Below are 15,596 nucleotides of genomic sequence, written 5' to 3'. Positions count from 1 at the left end.
TGCAAAAGTGAATAGGTAAAACACTGTGAATACGAGATGTAAGCTGAAAATGTAACGAACAAGAACCAGTACCAGTAAGCAAACAAGCACTGATTTCTTAGTTCCAGCTTCATTTGCTATCGATATAAGTACAGTAAAATGGAAATTAAATGGATTATGAAAGTATGCCTTTCACATCAATTCCTTCTTTTCTTGTCATTCGAACTAGATCAACTGAAAACAAGTTACAATGAACTCCTTTACTCTTACTAGAGTAAATACACAGTTGAGAACAGAAAAACGCTGAAATTGGCTTCCTATCCATGTTATTGACGTAAAGACTGTAATTTTTAGAATTTGAGACAGTTTTTGCGTGCACTGTACAAAAATAATGATCAAGAAGCAATCGTTTTAGGCTATTTCAGATGACGGCAGGCCCACCCACTCTGGCTTCAAACCACCGTATGACACAACTCTATAGTGCCATCTCCCTTCTAATTTTTACTTCTATTCGCTTTTCACCATTCTACTGCTGTAACCTGCACATTAAACATTGTAACAAATTCGATTATTTTAACGTTAATGTCCGGCCATATGATTTCAGTTGACAACATATATTGAAAACCGTGGAAGGGCAAAAAATTTGTTGCGTACTGTGTGATATTTCACGGTGACACTATAGAATGGCATGGCTTGGTGCGTCACTTTCGTTGCTTGTGTCAGCATTATCCTACAGCACCCATTGGACGACCCAGCCATTCTTGATGATTGTATGTCATTTCCGTGGTCGTTTGCAATGTCCTGTGATATGTGTATATCTTTGTGAGTGCATTCCTCAACTTTGGTAGAAGCGGTTAAAACGATTTGAATTGTTATTTGTGAGTGGTGACAGTGTAGTTGTAATGTTGTTGGCTGTTCTCGAAGTGAGTTTTTAGATCTTTTCCTAACAATAATATTAGTGTGCATATGCGATTAGCAAAGTGTGTAACACATCAAGACGCGAAACAAGTTATTTTTCAATTTAAAAGACCCAAAGGCTACTTGGTAGAAAGTGTTAAATTTCTTAGTTTATGTCAAACCAATCTACTGAAATTTTCCACATGAGTGTCCTGTATGTTAGTTTCCTGGCGGTCCTGTTTTATGTGGCGCGATGTGTTTCTTCTGAGTAAATTTTCGTAAAAGTCAATCAAAAATTATGGTGCGCAGAGCCATAATTCCCGAAACTTTTAGGCAATAAATGGTACCCAAAACCACGAAGTTTTGAGAGAGTATGTTAACGATTTGGAGGAATTTTTTCGAAATACGCAGTTATGAACACAATTACTCCACGCTATTTAATATATGCGTTTCAATCGCAGTGCCGCATTAAATATCACTCAGAACCGCGTTGTATTTGATAGTGTCAGAAAGTTTCATTACCTCATCCACCGATGAGTACCTAGGGCTTTCAGAACATATTCCATATAAGGAAACGATCCAGGCTCAAGTAACTGTTCGGTTCATTCCTAATCTATCTAATTGTGTAAACAGTTCTCTAATGCACATGAGGCTTGAAAATATATGCGACATAGTTTTAATACTTGTTACTAATTTTGTGTTAGTGTTTTACAACTGTCTTTAGATCTGCCCTATAATATTATTCCGTACGGTCTTAGGAGTGTTGCAAGGTAAATCAACTTTCAGATCATTTCAGCAACAAAATCGGTGATTCTGCACATACCAAAAGCAAATGAACTTAAACATTTGAGATTAGTGATTTCAAACCGTATTTTGATCGATTTATTCAGTTACAGAAACTGTGGACATCGACTTTTACGTATTTATCTTCCCGCAATTGCATTCTGCTTTAAATGGAATTGTGTATTGTCTGTTTAAAATGACCTGTTTGTAGAAGACCAGTAAATTATTTTAATTGCAATTTTAGTTTTAGTGCCCTTTCTTGGTACATCTGTTGTGGACTCTTACTAGAACCCTGCCTTCATTATCAGAGGAAATTTTGTGTTTTATTGTTGCAGTATCGGACTTAAATTAAGTGAAACTGTGAAGTTCACTACTCATTGTATTGTTGAGGCATTGATCATTAGACAGTCACATAACCAAGATTAGGAATTTACTGCTTAGCTTTTGAATGGTGTCCCTCAGAGCTGTCATATAGGCGACACATTACTATGTTGTACTGACTCAACAGCCTAATAGGAATTCAGTGTATAGCAAGATTACTGTAGTGGTGGAACTCTTGATGAAAATGCCCACATTGGCATGCCGATAGTGATTTGGATTCAGTCAGAAGATAATTCTTCAAACAAGTAGATGTATCTAACATGACTCTTTGCTTGCTATTGATGGAATATAAGTTCAACTGGTTGTTCTACAAAGGGCAGTGTGTAGTGGTATGACACAGATCACTGAAAATGCAAGTTGCTGAAACTTTCTCTTAAATATTTTATTATATGGTGGGGATTTTATTTCAACTTTTCCAACAGAAATGCTGTAAACCAAATTGTGACTTACCCAGTGTCTTATTTTTGAAGATGCTACAGCAATATTGAATGAATGATTTTTTTTAAAACTGAAGAAAACTGAATCACTTTTAGACCATAACCCGTAAGTAGTTACTGAATTTTGCATCCATAAATGATTCAATACAGTGAAAATGGAAATTGCCAAGAGTGAAATAGAACTTTCAAGCTTTGAACAGTGACTGTTTCAACAAGGTAACTGTTCATCAGTATTAAATAAGCTTTGGTGAATTTGATGTCATAAGATTGCAGGCATTTAACTATCAAATTTTGACCCCCGTGATGTCTTTATGGGGGAGGGGGGTTATAACTTTCACTGTCAACAGTTAAACTACTTGAAAATGTTAGACAACACTGGGAATATAATAGTGTTAAATGGGATTGTAAATATGTCTGTGGTAATTGCTGTTTTTCAGAAATGCTTTTTTGATGTAACCACTCTGCATTTTATGTGCTCTCAACTTTGGTTATCATCAGTTAACTTATTTTACTGGTCAAACAGAAAAAGCTGGTAAACTACTTTTAATGTATCACTTGCTAGTCCACTTCTCCCTGGCTTCTTATTTAATTTGGCTACATTCCATTACCACAATTTTACTTTTTCTTGGTGTACATCATTTAACTTCTTTCCAAGTCACTGTCCTTTCCATCCAACTGTTTTTCAATGTTCATAGGTCTGTCTGACATAATTACAATATCATAGGCACACCTTAAAGTTTTTTATTTCTTCTCTCTGAACATTAATCCCCTTCCCAAATGTATCCTTGGTTTCCTTTACTGTGTGCTCAATTAGCGTACTGAATAACATCGGGTGTAGGTTAAATTTTGTCTCACTCCATTCCCAATCACTGCTTCCCCTTTACATCCATCAACTTTGGGTAACTGCTGTCCGACTTAACTTGTAAATAACATTTTTCCCTTTATTTTATCATTGCTATATTCATAATTTCAAGGAGTGTATTCCACTTTACAATGTCAAAACCTTTCTTACATACACATATGCTATAAAGATAGTTTTATCTTTCGTTGACCAATCTAAGATTTATCATAAGGACGGTAGGGGCGACAGAAGCGTCCGATCCCACGCGTCGGCTTTGACCCGTGACGTAAGGGTGTTGTCGTGTGTGACGTCATGATGGTGCGGAGTTTGGTTTGTGAGTGTGGAGTGTTTGTAGATGTCGTCGTGTTGTGGTTTGTTGTGCTCTCTGGTGGTATGTTCAGGGTTTTCGTTTGTGTGGTGTAATGGGCTCAGTTTGATGTTGCTCATTATCCAGAATTGTTTGAGTGTCGGCTGTGTTTTGTAGTGGAATTCGTTTCAGTGAGTTAAAGATTTTGTGTGAAGGTTAATTTAGTGTTGTTCGCTGTACATCGTGTGGTAATTTTAGTAAAATCAATCGGTTGTTGTTTTCGTTCAGGAATGGATATAACGGATAAAATTAACAGTGCGCAGGTCAAGGGAAGTGTTCGATCCCAATATGTGGCTGTGTATGTTGATATGGGTATCGGGAGATGTTTTTGAGCTATACAGGCCAAGGGAAGTGTTTGACCCTAATTTATGGGATCGGGACCTGCTGTGAGCTATATGGGTCAAGGGAAGTGTCGGATTCCAGATGATATTGTGTTTAGTGATATTTGGGGAGTTTTGTGATGTCGGTTTTTTTGTCGTTTTGTGTGGTTTTGTATGGGGGTTGGTGTCTAAATTTGTTAATATTTAGTTTGCCCCCACCCAAAAACACCCCATTTCCCGCGCTTGTACCGTTAGTGTCATTAGGCTTTTGTGGAAAGTATGTGTGTTTGTTTCTCGATGTATTTTTGTCCTCGTAATGTGTACAAACCGACTTTATATGCGCCATATTGGAATCGTGGTTTATGGTCGTTTCAGCCATATTTGTGACGTCATGGGTCAAAGCATACTGGCGGGATCGGACGCTTCCTTACTTCCGGTCGGTATTGCCCTTTCTGTTCCCACTTTTCTATGATATTCTGATTGATATTCCCTGAGGCTGCCTTCTACTGATGTTTTCATTCTTCTGTAAATAATTTGTGTCAATATTTTGCAGCTATGAACTGTTTTGGAAATGTGCAATTGTCAGCACCTTATTTGGAACTGTATTTGTAATTGTTACATTGTTCTTAAGGTCTTAGGGTAGTTTGTCAGTTTAATATGTCTTGAACACCATATGTAATAGTTCTGTCATGGCTGGCTTTCCAAGGAATCACATTAATTCTGATGGAACACCTTCTGTTCAAGGATCTTGTTTTGATTTGGGTCTTCCAGTGCTCTGTCAAATTGTTCTCGGATAGTCCCATGCCCATCTATATATCCCACCGCCTTTTTTTTCAGAATTCTTTTCTTTGAAATGGTAATTAAATCAACACCCTAGCTGCAAACAGGTGTTGTTATACATCATTGGGAACATGTTGAAAATGTGTGCCCTGGCCGGGACTCGGATCCTGGATTTCCTGTGCCCTCAGTGGCTCAGATGGAGAGTGTGTTTACCATGTAAGCAGGAGATCCTGGGTTTGAGTCGTAGTCGGGGCACACATTTTCAACATGTCCCCAGTGATGTATAACAATACCTGTTTGCAGCTAGGGTGTTGATTTAATTTTCATTTCATTCTAGAGAAGCTGCACGGTCATCAATGGTATCTGTTCTTTCAGGAACAGATACTACCTTCATATAGAGTTAAAATATGGCTACCTGGCCATTGACTTTCTCGTGTGAACAGACACATTATGCCCCAACTCATACGGGACTTGGTAGATTAATCTGCCTCGAGTAATGAGTGTGGTGGGCAAACATCTATTAGGCGCACTATGAATGTAGTGGTGCGGCCATGTTGGGAATGTGGATCTCATGGGGAGTGTGCAAGGGATAAGTCCCTGCAGGCGCACTATCCTCTGTGCCCTCAGTCGCTCAGATGGCTTGAGCGTCTCCATGTAAGCAGGAGATTCCGGGTTAGAGTCCCGGTCGGGGCACTCATTTTCAACGTGTTCCCAATTATGTATAACAACGCCTGCTTGCAGCTAGGGTGTCAATTTAATTATAATTTCATTCTAGAGAAGCTACACTGTCGTCAATGTTATCTGTTCTTTCGGGAACAGATACTACGTTCATTCTGTTCTTTGCTTGTTACTTATGTGCCTACAACTGCTTCTTTTTTTCTAAATGTTAGTTGAATTTTCCTGCAGGTTGAATCTGTCTTTACTCTATTATGCATACTTCTAAGGCCTTATATTTGCCCTATAGCTATTCCTGCTTAGACATCTTGCACTTCGTCAGTTTCATTTGTTAGACATTTATATTCCATTTCACCTGCGTCATTCACTACAGTGTTATATTCCCTCATTTTTTCCAATTAAATTAAATATCTCAAGTTTCATAAAAGGATATCTGCTAAGTGGTGTCTTTTTATGTATTTCATCCTCTACTGCATTCACTACTGCTCGAAACTATCCATTCGTCTAATATTGTGTTCCTTTCTCTTTTTTCAGTTGTCTTATGCATACTCTGAAAACCCTCAACAGACCCTTATTCTTTCAGTTTATCGATGCATTAAATAACAGATTAGTGTTGGGTATTCTCTGTGTCTTTTGTACAGCATTTGACTATGTGAATTGTAGTTTTCTCATAGGTAAATTGAAGTTTCATGGGATTGATGGTATAGTCAACCAATGAATGTCATATCCAACCAAAAGAATACAGAAAGTTTCACTTAGTAATCCAGCCAATGTAATCTGTGTTCTTAAGTCTGACTGGGGAGAAATCACATATGGGCTTCCCCAATATATAATCTTAGGCCAACTGTCATTCTGCAGTTATGTAAATGACCATCCACGTAATGTACAAAAACCAGAATTAGATCCTTTATGCAGATAGACCTAGTTTTGTAATCAGTCCAAACTTTCTACAGAAACAGAAGAAATGGTAAACAGAGTTCCTAAAAGTATCATTGACTGGTTTTCAATGAATGGTCTCGCCCTCAATTTTAAAAAGGCACAGACATACTCAGTTCTGCTCATCTAGGGGTGCTATACCATTGATAAGTGTAACACATGATGAGTAAATAATAGTGTGTGAACGTAAAAAATATTAGGTTTAGATATTGATGAGAATTTAAACTGAAAAAACACATTTTAGAACTCTTAAAACAACACAATCCAGCCACAATTCCAGTTAGACTCATTGCAAATCTCGGGAAGGGACAAATCAGTAAGTTGACTTGTTGTAGTTGTTGTTGTTGTCGTCTTCAGCCCAAGAACTGGTTTCACTCAGCTCTCCATGCTATTCGATCCTGTCCAAGCCTCCAAATAACTACTGCAGCTTATATACTTCTTAACCTAGTTACTGTTTTTATCTCTTAGACTCCCTCTATAATTTTTACCCCCCACACTTCCCTCCAATACTAAATTGGTGATCCCGCGATGTCTCAGAATGTGTCCTATCAAATGATCCCTTCTTCTATTTAGGTTGTGCGACAAATTTTTCTCCCCCCCCCCCCCCCCCCCCCTCCAGGTTCTTTCATGTCTTCACAGTCGGATACCATTATCCTTCAATGGAATTGCCGTGGTTTTTTCCACCACCTTGTTGAGTTGAAACCGCTTTTGTGCCTCTTCCCGGCCACTTATCTGGTCCTGTAGGAAACCTGGTTTCCTGTTCGGCAGACCCCCTCTCTCTGTGGCTACCGGGGTTACTATAAGAACCACGTAGTATACGGCAGGGTGTCTGGTGGTGTCCGTGTTTATGTTCTTGCCATTTCACATGGCTCTCGAGGCTGCGGCTGTTAGAATCTGGACAGGAATGGAGCTTACCATCTGTTCCCCCTTCCCCCGGATGAGCCCTCTTGCCGACCTAGCTGCCTTGTTTGCCCAGCTTCCCCCATCATTCCTCCTTTTGGGGGCTTTAATGCCCACCACCCTTTATGGGACGGGGCCCAGATCTCTGGCCAGGGTAGGAACCTTGAGGCTCTCTTGGCACAGCAGGACATTTGCCTTCTTAACACTGGTGCGCCCATATATTTTAGCTTAACTCATGGCACATACTCGGCCATTGACCTCTCTCTTAGTAGCCCAGGTCTTCTTACATACCTCAGTTGGAGGGTCCACAATGAACTCTGTGGTAGCCACCACTTTCCTATCCTGGTTTCTCTTCTTCAATCCCAACCCCCTGACCAGCTGCCATGATGGTCTCTTCGTGGAGCCGATTGGGCAGCCTACACCTCAGCTACTATGGCCATTGCTCCACTTCCTGATGACATTGATTTGGCAGTGAACGAGGTCACTATGGCCATTGTTTCTGCTGCCGAGGCAACTGTCCCCTATTCTTCGAGTACCCTTAGGCGTAAGTCAGTCCCGTTGTGGACACCAGAGATAGCAGAAGCTATCCAGGATCGCCGGCGTGCCCTGCAACGACACTGGTGTCATCCTTCCCTAGAGAATCTGGTTGCCTTTAAACAGCTGTGGGCCCGGGCTCGGCAGTTAATCCAGCGGAGTAAACAGGACTGCTGGGAACGATATGTTGCCTCCATAGGTTCTCCCACTTCCCCATCTCAGGTGTGGCCGTGGGTTCGGCGCATTTTTGGCTTTCGCCCTCATGCGTCTGTCCCTTGCCTTTCTCTTCGGGGGTACACTTTGTACTGACCCAATTGCCATTGCCGAACATCTGGCAGAGTACTTCGCTCGTATTTCCGTGACAGCAGGCTACAGCGCAGAATTCCGCGCCATTAAAGAGCTGGCTGAGCTATGCAATTGTTGTTTCGCACGCACCATTGGGAATGGTACAATGCCCCATTTACTGAATGGGAGTTCCAAAGTGCCCTTACAGCTTGCCCTGATACTTCTCTAGGTCCAGACCGAATTCACAACCTTCGCCATCTCTCGGCGCACTGTCAGGGTGAACTACTCACCCTGCTTAACCACATCTGGACGGAGGGCATTTTCCCAACTCGTTGGCAGGATAGCGTTACCATTCTGGTGCTGAAACCTGGTGCAGATTCGTTGGTGGTTGATAGCTATCGCCCTATCAGCCTTACCAACGTTATGTGCAAACTCCTGAAACAGATGGTGAGTCGGCGGCTCATGTGGATCCTCGAAGCTCAGGACCTCCTGGCCCAGCAACAGGGGGGCTTCCGTCAGGGCCGCTCAGCGATCTACCGATCGACAACTTAGTCTCGCTAGAGTCGGCTATTCATATAGCTTTTATTCGGCGAGAACATCTAGTTGCTGTTTACTTTGATCTTCGGAAGGCTTACGGTACCACCTGGCGCCATCATATCCTTGCTACGCTGCACAAATGGGGCTTACGGGGTCCACGTCTGATTTTTATACGGAATTTCCTCTTATGTCGTTCCTCTCAGGTTAGAGTTGGCACTTATTTTAGCTCTGCTCATACTCAGGAGAACAGTGTCCCGCAGGGCTCTGTTCTCAGTGTTCCCCTCTTTTTGGTGGCGATTAATGGTATTGCGGTTGCGGTGGGCTCATCGGTCTGTTCCTCTCTATATTCCGATGACTTTTGTCTTTATTACAGTTCCCCAAGCATCAGTGTCGCTGAACGGCGGCTGCAGGGAGCTATCCAGGCACATTTTTGGGCATTGAACCATGGTTTTCAGTTCTCAGCCTCCTCCATCCAGGGCTCTACCTTGCCAATGAACTCCTTCGTATTGAGGAGACGCATAGCTTTCTTGGCATGCTGTTTGATGCTCAGCGCACTTGGACACCTCATCTTCGCGAGCTTAAACAACAGTGCCGGCGGCACCTCAACATCCTTCGCTGCCTCAGCCACACCATTTGGGGGGCTGCACGAACAATCCTCCTACAGCTCTATAAGGCCTTAGTCCAGTCCCGTCTCGACTACGGGAGCGTGGTGTACAACTCAGCAGCACCTTCAACGTTGCATATCCTCGACCCGATTCTCCATTGTGGCGTCAGACTGGCGACAGGTGCCTTCCTCACTAGTCTGGTGACTAGCCTTCTTGTAGAAGCTGGAATCCCTCCCCTGCGATTTCCACCAACAACAGTTGCTTGCGTCATACATCGCCTGCGTCCACGCCTTGCCCGACCACCCAAACCGCAGGCTCCTTTTTCCATCTTCTGCACTCCCCTCCCCACAACGGCGGCTTAGGTCGGGTCTCCCGATCGCGGTCTGCAATCATTCCCTTCTCTTGTCACTTGAGATCCTTCCCCTTCCTCCATCCTTCCGGCCCTCTTCTTTTACCCCTCCTTGGTCCCTCCCTCCCTTGCGGCTTTGCTTCGATTTGTCCTGTGACTACAAGTCCTCCGTTCCACCTGCCAGTCTTCATCAACATTTCCTGGCTCTTCTTGCCTCGGTTCCTGATGCAGATGTAGTCTACACCAATAGTTCTGTGGTCGATGGATGCACTGGACTTACTTTCATCCACGGCGACTATGTTGAGCAGCATTCTCTGCCTTGTGGGAGCAGTGTTTTCACTGCTTTGTCGTGCACACGCTTGCCTTTCCTCCTGCCCTGGGGAGTCATTTGTCATATGCAGTGACTCCCTGAGTGGATTGCAAGCACTCGACCAATGTTTTTCTCAGGACCGTTTGGTTCGCAGTATTCAAGTTGATGTTTTTGCTCTCGCCTAATGTGGTTGTTCAGCGACGTTTGTGTAGACCCCAGTCAACATCGGCATTCCAGGAAACGAACGTATCGATCAGTTGGCCAAGCAGGCCACCACTTCGCCACCTCTGGAGCTTGGTCTCATGGAAAGAGACCTCCGGTCAGCCCTACATTGCAAGGTTCGCAATGTCTGGAGCTCTGAATGGCCTGTCTTGAACACGCCAAATAAGCTCCGCATGGTCAAGTCGTCCATTGCCGTATGGAACTCATCCTTGAGGGGCACATGTTGGGACTCAGTTGTTCTCTGCCGTCTTCAAATTGGACGTACACGGTTGACCCACAGCTACCTCCTTCATTGTGAGAACCTGCCCAAGTGTCACTGTGATACAGGGCTGACAGTGATCCATCTTCTGATGGACTGCCCCGTTTTAGGCTCCTTGCTGCAGCCCTTGGAATGAACCAGCTGCACTTCCTTTAATTCTAGGTGACGATGCCTCTATAGCTGACTCAGTTTTACATTTTATCCGTGCAGCTGGGTTTTATCACTCACTCTAGTGTGGGCGCTCTCGCATGATTTATCAGGCTACACCCACTCCAGTGACTTTTAATTGTTACATGGATACCAAAATAGTGTCTTTCATGGTAACAAGTTGTGTTGGTACCTCTATCAACAGTTTCCAGCTGGAGGTTCTTCGTTTGTAGTTGCGTGGTTGACCTTTTACTTGATCCATCAACCACTGTAGTCTGTTTTACTCTAGTCAACTATTAGCTCTGCTCCTTTTAAGTGTCCTCTATTTTGTGTTACTGCAGTGTTCATTTTAGCTCTGTGTCCCTTGGTGTTCCTTCCCTCTGGGTGCAGAGGTTACACTTTTACTGTATAGGCCTTTTACAAGTATGTCTGTTTGGAACAGGGGACTGATGACCACAATGTTTAGCCCCCATCAAACCCCAAAACCAACCAATGCTTTCTCACAGTCAGTGTTTTACTATTTTCCCATCTCTTCCTTTTCCTTCTTTTGGATTCAAATCTCCTATCATAGTTAAATTTTTGTATCATGGAACTATATGAATAATTTCTATTATTTCATCAAACATTCTTGCAATCTCTTCATCAGCGCATTTAGTTGGCATGTAAACTTGAACCACTACTGTGGTGTGTGTTGGCTTTGTTTCTGCATTGGCTATGATAATGCATTCACTATGCTTTTAATCGTAGCTCACCTGCATTCCTATTTTTTGATTCATTAGTGGACCTGCTCATGCATTACTGCTTTTGATTTTTTGGTACTCAGCTGTACAGAAACCCTGTTCTTCCTGGCATGGCACTTCATTAATTTTCACAATATCTAACTTTATCCTATGGTTTGTATTCGAATTCTCTAACCTGTAGAGCTCCTTGCTCTGGGGAAAAGTAACAGCTTAGTTTTCCCTTGCCAACTATTCCTTGTACCAGCACAGCAAGGACATTTGTGTAATTTTACAAGACCAGATACTTCAGTCATCCGGACTGTTGCATTCCCCCCCCCCCCCCCCCCCCCCCCCCCCCCCCCTGCGGGTCGGGGATTAGAATAGGCCCGAGGTATTCCTGCCTGTCGTAAGAGGCGACTAAAAGGAGTCCATCCCCCTCACGGGGGTAGTTAGCGCCTGCGTCCGGAGACGGACGGTTTCACGACCTATAATCGTGGTCTTTTTGGTTTTAAACTTCTCGTTTCTTCCTTCCTTTTGTTGGTCCCTTTCTTTGCTCTTCTCCGCCTCACTGTCTTCCTTACTCTTTCCCTTGACTTCTCCTTGCCTTTTTCTCCTTGCCTTCTCATTGCCTTTTTCTCCTTGCCTTCTCATTGCCTTTTTCTCCTTGCCTTCTCATTGCCTTTTTCTCCTTGCCTTCTCATTGCCTTTTTCTCCTTGCCTTCTCATTGCCTTTTTCTCCTTGCCTTCTCATTGCCTTTTTCTCCTTTCCTTCTCATTGCCTTTTTCTCCTTTCCTTCTCATTGCCTTTTTCTCCTTTCCTTCTCATTGCCTTTTTCTCCTTGCCTTCTCATTGCCTTTTTCTCCTTGCCTTCTCATTGCCTTTTTCTCCTTGCCTTCTCATTGCCTTTTTCTCCTTGCCTTCTCATTGCCTTCTTCTCATTGCCTTCTTCTCCTTGCCTTCTCTGGTCTCCGCCTCGGCGTTTGAGACAGTCTGCCCTCTTTCCCCCTCTCTCTCTTCTTTTTCATCTTCTTCCTTCCTCCCTGTGCGTGTCTGAAGGCCGACCCACGCGTTCGCACGCGTAGCCGGTGACGGGGTAACGCGTAAGTCCCCGCCCTGGGTAGACATGTAAGGCACGCGCGTACCCCCTGGTAAAGGCCAGGCCCGGGGAGGGGTGATTGCCTGAGCTGATACCTTCTGACCATGCCGATTGGTCCCTCCGTCTGTTTCTCGGGAGGTGTGACCTGAGGTGTAAACATTCACCTAAGGCGGGAGTGCCCTCTGAGAGGGTCCCCACAAGGAAGGAGCGCGCCATCGGAGACGCTGGCAATCATGGGGGATTCCTCCGCAATGGATTCTACTCCATCTGTCTCGACTTCGACCCAAAAACGGAAATGTGACCAGCCAACAGTGACAAAAGTACTACCGCCTGCCCCACAGTTCCTCGTAGTTTCTCGCACTGAGGACGGAAAGGATTTTTCCTCTGTCAACCCTTTTGTTATTCAGAAGGGCGTTGATGCCATAGCCGGATCTGTCAAATCTTGTACCAGGTTGCGTAACGGCACCTTATTACTAGAAACTGAGAGTGCCTTTCAGGCACAAAAACTTCTTCGGGCCACCCTCCTGTACACGTTCCCTGTCCGGGTGGAGGCCCACCGTACTTTAAATTCGTCTCGTGGTGTAGTGTATACTAGCTCCCTCGACGGATTGACTGACGAGGAGCTTCAATCTTTCCTCGCTGAGCAGGGCGTGACGGCTGTCCATCGGGTCATGAAAAAGGTCAACAACGACCTTGTACCGACCCGGACACTCTTCTTGACCTTCGATAGTGTTAAGCTGCCATCGCGCATCAAGGCGGGCTACGAGGTTATTTCTGTTCGCCCCTATGTCCCAACACCTACGCGCTGCTACCAGTGTCAGCGTTTCAATCACACTCGACAGTATTGTTCCAATGCGGCTAAATGTGTCACTTGTGGCAGGGATGCCCATGAGGGTGACTGTCCACCTCCGTCTCCTCGCTGTGTGAACTGTCAAGGTGACCATGCCGCATCCTCCCGCGACTGTCCTGTCTATAAGGACGAACGTTGCATCCAAGAAATTCGTGTCAAAGAGAAAGTGTCCACCTCGGCTGCTCGCAAGCTATTGGCTAGTAGGAAGCCCACGCTGCTCCCAGCGGGGAAATATAGTACTGTCCTCGCCTCTCCTCGGACTACCCGGGAGGTCGCAACCCAGACATGCGATCTGACCTTCAGCACCACGGTCGTCCGTTCGGCCAGTGCTAAGATCGCGCGGTCGACGTCTCCTCTTCCTCCCATCACACCACAGACACCAGCTACTTCCTCAGCTTCTGCTAAGTCGAAGACCCCGAAGTCAGATGCACGGTCCTTCAAGAAGGAACCATCCCGTGCAGACTTCCTTCGTCCCTCGACCTCCCAGCCTTCGACCGGTACTTCCACCAAACGTCCTTCCAAAAAGGCGCATAGGAAGCACAGTTCTCCTTCTCCGCCACGGCGCATCTCTTCTCCTGCGCCACCCAGCGGTTGCCGCCCCAGGCCGTCATCCGTTTCGCCTGGCCGCACCGCCGGTAGCCGTACATCTGGCCGTTCACCGGCGGAGGAAGCTCCCCCTCCCGGCCATCCTCCCGAGATGGCCGATGACCCTATAGACCCCATGGACGATGACTGTCCGCCTACTGATAGCGGCGGCAGTGCTCGCTCGAAGCCAGGCCCTAAGCGGCCTTCGAGGTGACCCCTTCTCTCATCTTCCTTTTCTTACGATGGCACTTATTCACTGGAATATTCGCAGCATTCGCTCCAACCGAGAGGACTTGAAGTTGCTGCTCCGCTTGCATCGTCCGCTCGTCATAGCCCTCCAGGAAACGAAGCTACGCCCATGCGATCACATTGCCTTGGCACACTACACCTCTGTGCGTTTTGACCTACCCCCTATGGTAGGAATCCCAGCTCATGGAGGGGTTATGTTGCTGGTCCGGAATGATATTTACTACGATCCCATCACATTGCACACCGGCCTGCAGGCAGTCGCCATCCGCATTACTCTCCCCACTTTTACGTTTTCCTTTTGTACCGTTTACACTCCCTCGTCATCTGCCGTTACCAGGGCAGACATGATGCAACTTATTGCTCAGCTACCTGCACCGTTTTTGTTAACTGGAGACTTCAATGCCCACCATCCCCTTTGGGGTTCTCCAGCCTCCTGCCCGAGGGGCTCCTTGTTAGCAGACCTTTTCAACCAGCTCAATCTTGTCTGCCTTAATACTGGCGCCCCTACTTTTCTTTCGGACACATCTCATACCTATTCCCATTTAGACCTCTCTATATGTACTCCCCAACTTGCACGCCGGTTTGAGTGGTATGCACTTTCTGATACATATTCGAGCGACCACTTCCCGTGTGTTATCCATCTCCTGCAGCATACTCCCTCTCCGTGCTCCTCTAGTTGGACCATCTCCAAGGCAGACTGGGGGCTCTTTTCTTCCAGGGCGACCTTTCAGGATCAAACCTTCACAAGCTGCGATCGTCAGGTCGCACACCTCACGGAAGTCATTCTCGCTGCTGCTGAATATTCCATCCCTCACCCTACTTCTTCTCCACATCGCGTACCGGTCCCCTGGTGGACCGCAGCATGTAGAGACGCTTTACGTGCTCGTCGACGTGCTTTACGCACCTTTAAACGCCACCCTACAGTGGCGAATTGTATTAATTATAAACGATTACGTGCTCAGTGTCGTCGTATTATTAACGAAAGCAAGAAAGCCAGCTGGGCTGCTTTCACAAGCACCTTCAACAGTTTTACTCCTTCTTCTGTTGTCTGGGGTAGCCTGCGCCGGCTATCAGGCACTAAGGTCCACTCCCCAGTTTCTGGCTTGAAGGTCGCGAATGAAGTCCTTGTGGCCCCTGAGGCTGTCTCCAATGCCTTCGGCCGCTTTTTCGCCGAGGTTTCGAGCTCCGCTCATTACCACCCTGCCTTCCTCCCCCGCAAACAGGCAGAGGAGGCTAGGCCACCTGACTTTTGCTCCTCGAATTGTGAAAGTTACAATGCCCCATTCACCATGCGGGAACTCGAAACCGCACTTGGCCGATCACGGTCCTCCGCTCCAGGGCCTGATTCTATTCATGTTCAGATGCTGAAGAACCTTTCTCCTGCGGGTAAAGGTTTTCTTCTTCGTACATACAATCGCATCTGGATTGAGGGACATGTTCCCGCATGCTGGCGCGAGTCTATTGTTGTCCCGATTCCTAAGCCGGGGAAGGACAAGCACTTGCCTTCCAGTTATCGACCTATCTCACTTACCAGCTGTGTCTGTAAAGTGAT

The 15,596-nt window shown here is 45.5% G+C and overlaps 1 protein-coding gene across 1 annotated transcript in view; it reads left to right on the top strand.

Moving 5' to 3' along the window:
* Positions 1-1,627: 1,627 nt before the first annotated feature.
* Positions 1,628-15,596, top strand: part of LOC126190826 (uncharacterized) — a 138,152-nt gene continuing 124,183 nt past the window's right edge. Inside the window, exon 1 of the mRNA XM_049931400.1 lies at positions 1,628-1,646. The gene's annotated coding sequence lies outside the window, so the exon portion shown is untranslated. The remainder of the gene's footprint in view (positions 1,647-15,596) is intronic.

The sequence above is a fragment of the Schistocerca cancellata genome, chromosome 1 (genome assembly GCF_023864275.1).
Source record: "Schistocerca cancellata isolate TAMUIC-IGC-003103 chromosome 1, iqSchCanc2.1, whole genome shotgun sequence".
Classification (NCBI taxonomy): Eukaryota; Metazoa; Arthropoda; class Insecta; order Orthoptera; family Acrididae; genus Schistocerca; species Schistocerca cancellata.
The sequence above is the reverse complement of the archived record's forward strand: the minus strand, read 5'-3'. Positions and strand labels throughout refer to the sequence as shown.